Raw genomic sequence first — 10731 nt, 5'->3', positions numbered from 1 at the left:
TAATATTGAGTCCCAATTAAGTATTAAAAATTTATTTGATTAGTGAGAAATAGTCACTGCTGACAAGAAAGTTAAGAAGTTCAGTCTAAATGTGGAAAACTGAGATTGTTCATCACAGATGCAGTGATTATAATAAAAGAAATACAATGGGAGATCTTAATAGTTTATTTAAATTAAAAAGAGAAAGTGAGCTCTGTTTCTATGCGTCAGGAGAATAGATGCTGTGAACTCTGCAAGTGTGGTTCATTATGTTACGTTTGGGGAAAGTGATCAAGATTATAAATTTTCTTCATGCTTGTGTCCTCCAGCATTACCAATTTACAGGATTTTGGAAGAAACTGAAGCAGAGAACAGAGATCTGGTTTGCTTTAATGCAAGCAGATGACCAGGTCATGAATGCTCTTTGAGAAGATAATGAAATCATTAGTCATTCAGTCATGTCTGACTCTTCGCGACTCCATGGATTGTAGCCCCACCAGACTCCTCTGTCCATGGAATTCTCCAGGCAAGAATACTGGAGTGGGTTGCCAATCCCTTCTCCAGGGGATCTTCCTAATCCAGGGATACAACCTGGGTCTCCCACATCACAGGCAGACTACCATCTGAGCCACCAGGGAAGTCCCTTGAGAAGATATACTTGTCGCTTCTTTTTTTTCTTTTGCATAAAAGCTAACAATTCTCCTATAAAAATGGAAGCCCGTATAAATAAAAACACAATTACTTCCTACAGTTGTTATGAGGATAGGACGAGATGGTACACTTAAAGCATTTAGCATTGTGTTGGCATATATTGATAGTAAGAACTCAATAAATGTAGAAGTATTATTATCCTATGAAAATTGAATTTGATGTATGGGTGGGATGAGGACTGTGGGCTTCTGCCCAATTTACGGGCACATTCCAGTGAGCCCAGCCATGTAAAGGTAATAAAATATGCTATCTCAAGAAGCAATAAAATCTCCATCCCAGGAGAATTTCCAACCTAGGTTGGAGCCTAGGTTACCTGGCAGTGCTTTAACCTAGAATTCACATTTTAAGTGGGCAAATAAATGATTTTTCCCAAATTGAAATTAATATTTTCATTTGTCTGGAGATTCATTGATGCTAAAGTTCTCCATTATATTATATCTAGATATTGAGTGAAGTCACTCAGTCATGCCCGACTCTTTGCAACCCCATGGATAGTAGCCTGCACCAAGCTCCTCCGTCTATGGGATTTTCAAGGCAAGAAGTGCTGGACTGGGTTGCCATTTCCTTCTCCAGGGAATATTCCCAATGCAGGGATCGAACCCAGGTCTCTCAAATTGTAGACAGACACTCTACCGTCTGAGCCACCAGGAAGTCTAGCAATTTTAAAAAACTGAGTTATATCTCTGCTGGCTATCTAATTTTATTAATACATATGGTAATGTGTATATTTCAATACTGTAAGAGGTAGGGAGGTCAAATCTGGTGTTCTATGACAATCTAGAGGGGTAGGATGGGCTGAAAGGTGGGAGGGAGGTTCTAGAGGGACTGCACATATGTATACCTATGGCTGATTCATGTTGATATATGGCAGAAACCAACACAATATTGTAAAGCAATTTATCTTCCAATTAAAAATAAATAAGTTAATTAAAAATTGAAGATAGTTGACTTACAATGTTGTATTAGTTTTAGGTGTACAACAAAGTAAATATATATTTATTGAGTATATAATATATATATTAATATTGAAAGATTGAGGGCAAAAGGAGAAGGGGGCAGTAGAGGATGACATGGTTAGATAACATCACCGACTCAATGGACATGAATTTGAACAAACTCCGGGAGATAGTGAACAACAGAAGAGACTGGCGTGCTCCAGTCCATGGGGTCGAAAAGAGTCAGACATAACTTTGTGGCTGAACAACCACATTAATATATTCTGATTATTTTCCATTCAAGGTAGAAGATACTGAATATAGTTCCTTGTTCTATACAGTAGGTCCTTGCTTATCTATTTTATATATTGTAGTATGTATCTGTTAATCCAAAACTCCTAATTTATCCCTCCCTCCACTCTTTGTTATTTTGTAACTGTAAGTTTGTTTTCCATATCTGTGAGACAATCTTGGTTTTATAAATAAATTCATTGGTATAATTCTTTTATATCCCACATACACGTGATGTCAAATCATGTCTAGTATTTTTTTTAAGTGAGTTGCTTTGAAGTCATGTCAGTTAGATAGTGATGTTTTCTGCACATTAAATAAAGTAGTAAAGCATTTTTAAAAGAGAAAGAGAGAGACAATCTATCCTGACCAAAGCACATATTTCATCATCTGGCCCTCATGAACCTGCATCTGGCTTCTATTCATTCCTGCTGGCCATGCCACATAGATTCTCATTGTTGAGAAAAACTGGAGCATTTATAATTGACTTTACGCATCATGTTTTGTTGTATCAGTGGTTATTAGTGTAAAACATAAGCACTATAAACTTTACCATTTAACCATGGCTCATTGTACACTTCAGTGGCATTAAGTACATTTACAACATTGGGCAACAATTCATCCATCTCCAAAACTTTTTCATCTCCCTAAACAGAGATGCTTTCCTATTAAACAGTAACATCCCAGGCCAGACATGGAACAATGGACTGGTTCAAAACTGGCAAAGGAGTACATTAAAGCTGCATATTGTCACCCTGTTTATTTAACTTATATGCAGAGTATATAATTTGAAATGCTGGGTTGGATGAAGCACAAGCTGGAATCAAGATTGACAGGAGAAACATCAGTAACCTCAGATATGCAGATGACACCACCCTTACGGTAGAAAGCGAAGAGGAACTAAAGAACCTCCTGATGAAGGTGAAAGAGAAGCTGGCTTAAAACTCAACATTCAAAAAAAGGAAGATACTAGGTATTTAATTGTATAAGGGTAAATTTGCCTAAACCTCTTTGGATCTGCCATTGTGTTTCTCCATTAATGCATGTTTTTTTGAAAGTTAATAAGCTATTGTTACTCATTATTCATTTTTGACCAAAAAAATCATAAAGCCTATTTACAAAAAGATTTATCATTTGACCACATTTTGCAAAGCATGAGTATTCTTTTTCTAATTCTTATCTTGTCATAGAAAAATTTTTTCATGATTTGGTTGGTTTGGTTTCATTCTATTGTGCTTTTTTTCTTCAATGTTGCTGTGACTGGATACTTTCTTATGTTGTGAGGATCAGGAAAACCCAAACAAAAAGGTGAGTTTATTAGCTATAGTAGTTGAAAGTACAAAGATAGGGCGGGCTCCATGGTTGGCAGATTTAGTGGTGACTTTTTCTTTCTTTCTTCTCTGCTCTCCAGGATACCTGCTTCAACTAAAGTCTCCTTTCCAACAGAACTGCTAAATGTGCCAGAAACAGGACCACATCTCCCCACTGCCACCTGTAGACAGAGAGAGTCTGTACTTTTGTCTAAGCATCCCAAATGAGAATGCCAAGACTCTTTGTACCCCTAAAGTCCATGCCTACCACCTCTGCACATATGACAGTGACTAGGAGACTAGAAGAATGCATTTAACTCTCTTAGGGCAACTGAGTGCTGGGGGGCAATCAGTATTTTCCAAGGTACCTCGACCACTCTACTGAGTTAATTCTTGGAAGAAGGGAGGGTAACATGAAGGAGTGTGTGCAGATCCATCAACATATGACTCATTCTCATATCCCATGAGTTAAACACAGAAATGTTTTTAAAATTATTTAAAATTACATTGGGAAGTATGAGACAATTATGATCTCAGGTAGAATATTCCAAGTACATAGCTCTTACTTTACTACTTATAAAGCCTGGCCATACAAACTTTTAATTGTCTAGTATAGAAAGCTGGGAAGATAGTGATAACATTTGGATAAAGGATGACATACAGATCACAAAGAATGACTCTTATATATTTTCCTGTCGCCATAGGATAAGAAAATAAGATGCTTGGGAAAGCAGAATTTGTCTCTACAAAGAAATATTGCATCTATTCAATCAGTGATCTCAATCTTTATTTCTAGAATTGGAACAGTTTCTCTTAATAAAGTGGAATAAAGAAAAATAAAATGTGAATTCATGAAAGTTATTCTGGTTCATTTAAAGTAGAAAATCCAAATTAACTTCTTACTCTTATTCTCCTCCTTCCAACAATTACATTATTCTCTGCTTATTTTTGCAATTAAGATAGGAAGAGGACTAGTAGAAAATTCAGGGTACAAGAAAAAGTCTGGACTCGTAAAATTTTTAGAGTATGTCTTTGGAAAAGTCACTTAGGATAGAATTTCTTTTCCCAATTTCAAGGAAGCAGGTCCTTAGACTAATTTCAAAATTCATCCATTTGGTTAAAATGTCAAAACCTCAGATATTACATTTACATATATACCTCCAACTCCATCTCTGGCATTACAGAAAACCAAGTGCCCAGGTCAACCTTTGAAACCGATACAGTATTGTAAAGTAAAATAAAGTAAAAAAAAAAAAATTAAAATTAAAAAAAAAGAAAACAACTAAAACTTCTGGATAAGCAATTTTTAAAAATCTTCTTAAACACAGCCATTTAGTTGGTGAGAAAGTAAGATATTCTGAGACTAAGAAATAAATGAAAAGGGGAAATTCAGGGCAGAAGCAGAACACTAAAATCTGTCTTATTCTGTGAGCATTTAAACCCACAGATAAATTTTAGCTTCAGATTTCTTGACCATGCTTTCTTTTCCCTCTTTTCCTTTCCTTTGCTACTTGTGGAACATGGCCAAGGCTGAAAAACCAGAATAAGTCAAGAAAGTGGTGGTGTCTTGGGGTTCAAAGAAATATCAGAAACTAGTCGGGGTGAGGTTGCAGTTTGGCTCAGGAGGTGGAGTTGGGGTTGGCTGAGTAGTCAACAGAGGAGGCAGTGGCAAGACCGTAATCTGAGAACACAACAGAAAGGCCAAGACCATGAAGATAGCTAGCATGTTGGCGGTATCAGTTACATGAAGAAGATTGGACAAGTAAGTAAATAACATTGAGGGTAATGGAAGTCAGATTTCTTATTATCAGAACACAGAGTGGGGAAACTAAGCCAGAATTAGCACAATGTTATTATTGGATTAAGAATGGAAACACATAAACTCACAGGATAGATAAATGACAGACAGATAGATACTTTTTTTTTTTTTGGATAGACACTTAAATAGATACAAAGATATATAGATACATAATATACAGATACGTAGATACATATATAAATATCCAGACATTAGAAATAGATGGAAATAGATAAGGAAACATAAATCTATGTGTGACAAATGTTTTTTTTTTTCTAACTAAGTTTTTTATAAATATGCCTATACAACATGCATTCCCTACCTTGTTTACTGAGAGAACTTATAAATGAAACATACATAACCATGGGCACATTGAATATCCAGATCTTGGTTTCCTATATATAGTCATCCACAAAGAACTGGAATTCCTTGGAGAAATAGCTCACTCTAGGACTGGGGCATGAAAAGCACAAGATGGAAGCAGATTTGCAAAAATAACGGAACTTCCAAAGAATGATAGCAGCATGTCAAAATGGGCCTATTGTAACATGAAAACAAAGAATAATAAATGGATTACAATAATTTAAATAGAGTAACAAGTACTTTGGGAAGAAGAAAAAGCTCCTTTTTACAATGGAATGACAACTTGTAAATATAGGAGGAATAATGGAAATAGATGAGCACTATTTGGCAGCCATCACAGTGCTGTTTGATTCAAGTAAGCCATAAACAGAAATTAAAAGGCAAGAGAAGAAAGTACAAAAAATTTTTTTTAAGGTGGTACAAATAAAACCACAAAGTAAGATGATAGATATAAATATCAAAATATTAGTGATTTCAGTACATGTAATTGGACTGAATGACTTATTTAAAAGACAAAGCATACCTTCCTGGATTTAAAATAAATGTCAACTCCTCAAAAGGAATTAGACTTTAATGGGAGACCTAAAACTGTGAAATTACAAAAGAAGAAAACACAGGGCAAAAGTTTCAGGATTTGGCAATGATTTCTTAGATATGACATTATAACCACAACAGCAACAATAACAGCAACAATAACAAAAAATAGAAAATTGGAACTATATCAAACTTAAAAGTTTCTGCATAGCAGAGGAAGGGATAGAGTAAAAATAAATGACAAAATGGGAAAAAAAATTGTGAAACATATATATTGCAAGTCAGAATATATAAAGAAATCCTACAGCTCAACAGAAAGAAAGATAAACTCCAGGGCTTCCCTGGTGCTCCAGTGATTACAAGTTCATCTTGCAGTACAGCAGACACCAGTTCAGTCCCTGGTCTGGGAAGATCTCACATGCCACAGAACAACAAAGCGCATGGATCGCAGTTACAGAAGCCTGCATGCCTATAGCCTGTACCCCACAACAAGAGAAGCCACTTCAATGAAAAGCCTGCATATCACAGCAAAGAGAAGCCCAGGCTCACCACATCTAGAGAAAGCCTGGGCACAGCAATGAAGATCTATCATAGCCAAAAATAACTAAATAAATAAAGAAAGAAAATTAATTCTTAAAAGACACATTCCTAAGAAGATACACAAATGGCAAACAAGTATATGAAATGATGTTCAGCATCACTAAATATCAGGGAAATGTATATCAAATTCCCTTGATATACATTGATGCATATCAGATGTATATCAAAATCACGTTATAGAAGAGTTACTAACTAAAACAATGGGGGTGGGGAATAAGTACTGGTAGAAAGTACAAAATCAGAACTCTTATGCACTACTGGTGTGAATGTTAAAATGATACAACCACTGTGGGAAACAATGCTAAATTTCCTCAAAAAAATTAAAAATAGGTAAACCATGTAAGACCCTGATGTTGGGAAAAGTTGAAGGCAAAAAGAAAGAGGGTTACAGAGACAAGATAATTAGATAACATCACTGACTCAATGGATATGAATTTGAGCAAACTCCCAGAGACAGTGAAGGACAGGGACTCCAGGCACACTGCAGTCCATAGGGTCACAAAGAGTCAGACAAGACTATGTGATTGAACAACAACAAACCATGTGATCCAGGAATCTCAGTTGTTGGCATACATCCAGAAGTATTGAAAGTGGGATCTTGAAGAGATATTTGCACATCCATGTTCACTGCAACATTGTTGAATATAACTAAGAGGTGGAAGCAATATAAATGTCCATCAATGTATAAATGAATAAAGAAAATATAAAAGCCCAGGTACAGTCCAATTCTGACTGTTCGTAACATCATATGACATGGGCTCGATGGGAATAGAAGCGGAGCTGTTCTGAAGCTTAAGGGCTGATGAGAGTTTGGAGATAGGAATTGAGCTATCCTTTCAATGGTGTCATGTTGACTATGAATCTGTCTAATGAGAGAAATTGTTCCCAGGTAAGACTACAAGGAAAAAGGTTTATAGCATTCTCAAGTAAAAGCAAAATAAGCAGAGTAGCCAAACTAAGTTTACATGTAAGCAGGTAACATTCCTACCTCTCATTAGAGTGAAAGCAACATTTTGTTTCTCTAGATGACACAATTGCAAAGAAAGCAATCTTTGCACAAGAAAGTAATCAAACGGGGTTTTGGAGTCTCAGCATAAGGAGCAGCCAAGCGCCCAGCCCAGCCTAGTGAGGGCTAGGAGAATGTGTCCTAGGGCCTATGGCTGTGCAAAGAAGAAGGGAACCACTCAGATTCTCAAAAATACTTCTGACCTCCCCCTACCTGGGGGAAATTTTTCAAGAGTTTTTCTTTAAAAGGGAATGAAGAAACATCTGCATTAAAATATCACATATGTTGTTTCTGGTTTCCTATATTATTATTATGTTTTCTTTTGTTTTTGCCAAAGACTAGTACAATTGCAGGCAATTGTCATTTCTTAAGACAAACTTAATTGTCTTTAAATAAATCTTTTTAAGTTTTGAAAAGTACTAGAAAAATTCATTGGTCAAGCAGACAAAGAGAGGTAAAGGGAGGGTGGGATGAATTGCGAGAGCAGCATTGACATATATATGAATAGCTAGTGGGAATCTGAAATTAAAAGACGTTTACTCCTTGGAAGAAAAGTTATGACCAACCTTGATAGCATATTCAAAAGCAGAGACATTACTTTGCTGACTAAGGTCCGTCTAGTCAAGGCTATGGTTTTTCCAGTGGTCATGTATGGATGTGAGAGTTGGACTGTGAAGAAGGCTGAGCACCGAAGAATTGATGCTTTTGAACTGTGGTGTTGGAGAAGACTCTTGAGAGTCCCTTGGACTACAAGGAGATCCAACCAGTCCATTCTGAAGGAGATCAGCCCTGGGATTTCTTTGGAGGGAATGATGCTAAAGCTGAAACTCCAGTACTTTGGCCATCTCATGTGAAGAGTTGACTCATTGGAAAAGACTCTGATACTGGGAGGGATTGGGGGCAGGAGGGGAAGGGGACGACAGAGGATGAGATAGCTATGAGATGGCATCACTGACTCGATGGACATGAGTCTGAGTGAACTCTGGGAGTTGGTGATGGACAGGGAGGCCCGGCGTGCTGTGATTCATGGGGTCGCAAAGAGTGGGACACAACTGAGCAACTGAACTGAACTGAGTGGGAATCTGCTGTATAGCACAGGGAGCTCAGCTAGATGGCTGATTTACTTTGCTTTATGGCAAAAACTAACACAATATTGAGAAGCAATTATACACGAATAAAAATTAAAAGAGGTGGGATGAGAGTAGGATGGGAGGGAAGTCTGAGAGGGAGGGATGTATGTTTACATATGGCTGATTTACTTTGCTTTATGGCAAAAACTAACACAATATTGAAAAGCAATTATACACCAATAAAAATTAAAACAATAATTGATCAAGACTTAAATGAAGATTATTAAGCATGACTTGGCTATCACATATAGGGAATGGTGTCTGTTACAAAATTTGAACTTACATTTTCCAAATATGTTTCATTTCCATCTGTTTGAAACTATTTAGCATCCCCCTCCATATTGAAGTGCTATTTGTACTGAAGTACATAACAAAGACTTTGGGAAAATTTTTATTTAAAATAATAATAAATACATTCTCTCAGAAAAAAAGAAAATGTGGAGTATACATACAATAAAATGTTATTCACCCTCAAAAAAGAAATAAGTCCTGTCATGTACTACAACATGGATGAATCTTGAAGACATTCTGCTAAGTGGAATAAGCCATTCACAAAAAGACAAACACCAAATGATTAGACCTAGATGAGGTATCTGAAGAAACAAAGGGCAATGTAGGTTACCAGAGGTTGGGGAAAGGGGAAATGGAGAACTGTTTCAGTCTTGCAAGATGAAAAAGTTCTAGAGATCTGACGTATGAAAATGTATATATACTTAAAGTGACTGTGTGTGCATGTGTGCATATGTGTGCTCAGTCTTGTGTAACTCTTTGCCACCCTATGACTGTACACAACCAGGATCCTCTGTCCATGGGATTTTCCAGGTAGTAATGCTGGAGTGGATTGCCATCTCCTCCACCAGAGGATCTTCCTGACTCAGGGGTCAAACCTGTGTCCCCTGCCTCTCTTGCATTGCTAGGAGGATTCTTTACCAGTGAGCCACTGGGTATGCACTGAAAAATAGTTAGAATGATAAATTTTATGGTATATGTATTTTATTGCAATTAAAAACCATATTAATTGGTAACAGAAAGAAAGAGAGAGAAAGGAAGAGAAAAATAGGAAGGAAGAAAGGGACAAAGTCAGCAGCTCCATTGTGTCTACAGAGACACACTAAAACATAACAGTCCTGAAAAGATAAAATAAATGGATTATAAATATTATCACTGATGAATACTAAACAAATTTTAAAGATAAGATGTGTTTATTAAGATCCATTAGACAAAATAAACTTGAGGAAATATGTATTAGCAGAGAAAATAATAAGCATTACAAATCACCAGAAAGATAGAATTCTCATCTTATATCAGCTAACAACAGACCTCAAAGTGTTTAAAGCAAGACATCACAGAACTATAAGAACTAGACTAATCCAGAAAATGGGAGATTTCAGTACAATTTTCTTAATAATAAATCATATAGTCAAAACATCAGTAAGATTATGAAAACTGAACCACAAAATTAACAAGGTACATAGAGCACAGAAACCAATTATGCTCACAGTTGTATATTTCCTTTTTAAGCACACATAAAATATTCAAGAATACTATTTAGGGGCTTCCTTAGTGGTCCAGTAAAGAGTCCACCTTGCAATGCAGGGAGCGCTGGTCAGATCCCTGGTCCTAGAGGATCCCACATATTGGAGCAACTAAGCCCACATGCCACAGCCACTGAGCTCACGTCCTGCAACTACTGAAGCCCCCATGTCCTAGAGCCTCTGCTCCGCAAAAGAGAAACCACTGCAATGAGAGGCTTATGCAGCACAGCTAGAGAGTAGCGCCTCTCACCACAACCAGAGAAAACCCACGTGCAGCAATGAAGACCCAGTACAGCCCAAAATACAAATAAATAAAATGTTTTAAAAAAGAATAATGACTAAAGTTGAGTTATAGACACCATTACTCTAAGGATATCTCAGTCTCAGCACTAATGATATTTGGCTTGGATAATAGTTTGCTGTGAGAAGGTAATCTGTTCATGGTAGTATTTTGAGAGCATCTCTGACCTCAATTCACTAGATGCCAGTAGCAATACCCTTTGCCAATCTCTCCTCACCTCTTTATCTCTGCCGTGAAA

This window comes from Ovis aries, chromosome 10 (genome assembly GCF_016772045.2).
Source record: "Ovis aries strain OAR_USU_Benz2616 breed Rambouillet chromosome 10, ARS-UI_Ramb_v3.0, whole genome shotgun sequence".
NCBI lineage: Eukaryota > Metazoa > Chordata > Mammalia > Artiodactyla > Bovidae > Ovis > Ovis aries.
The sequence above is the reverse complement of the archived record's forward strand: the minus strand, read 5'-3'. Positions refer to the sequence as shown.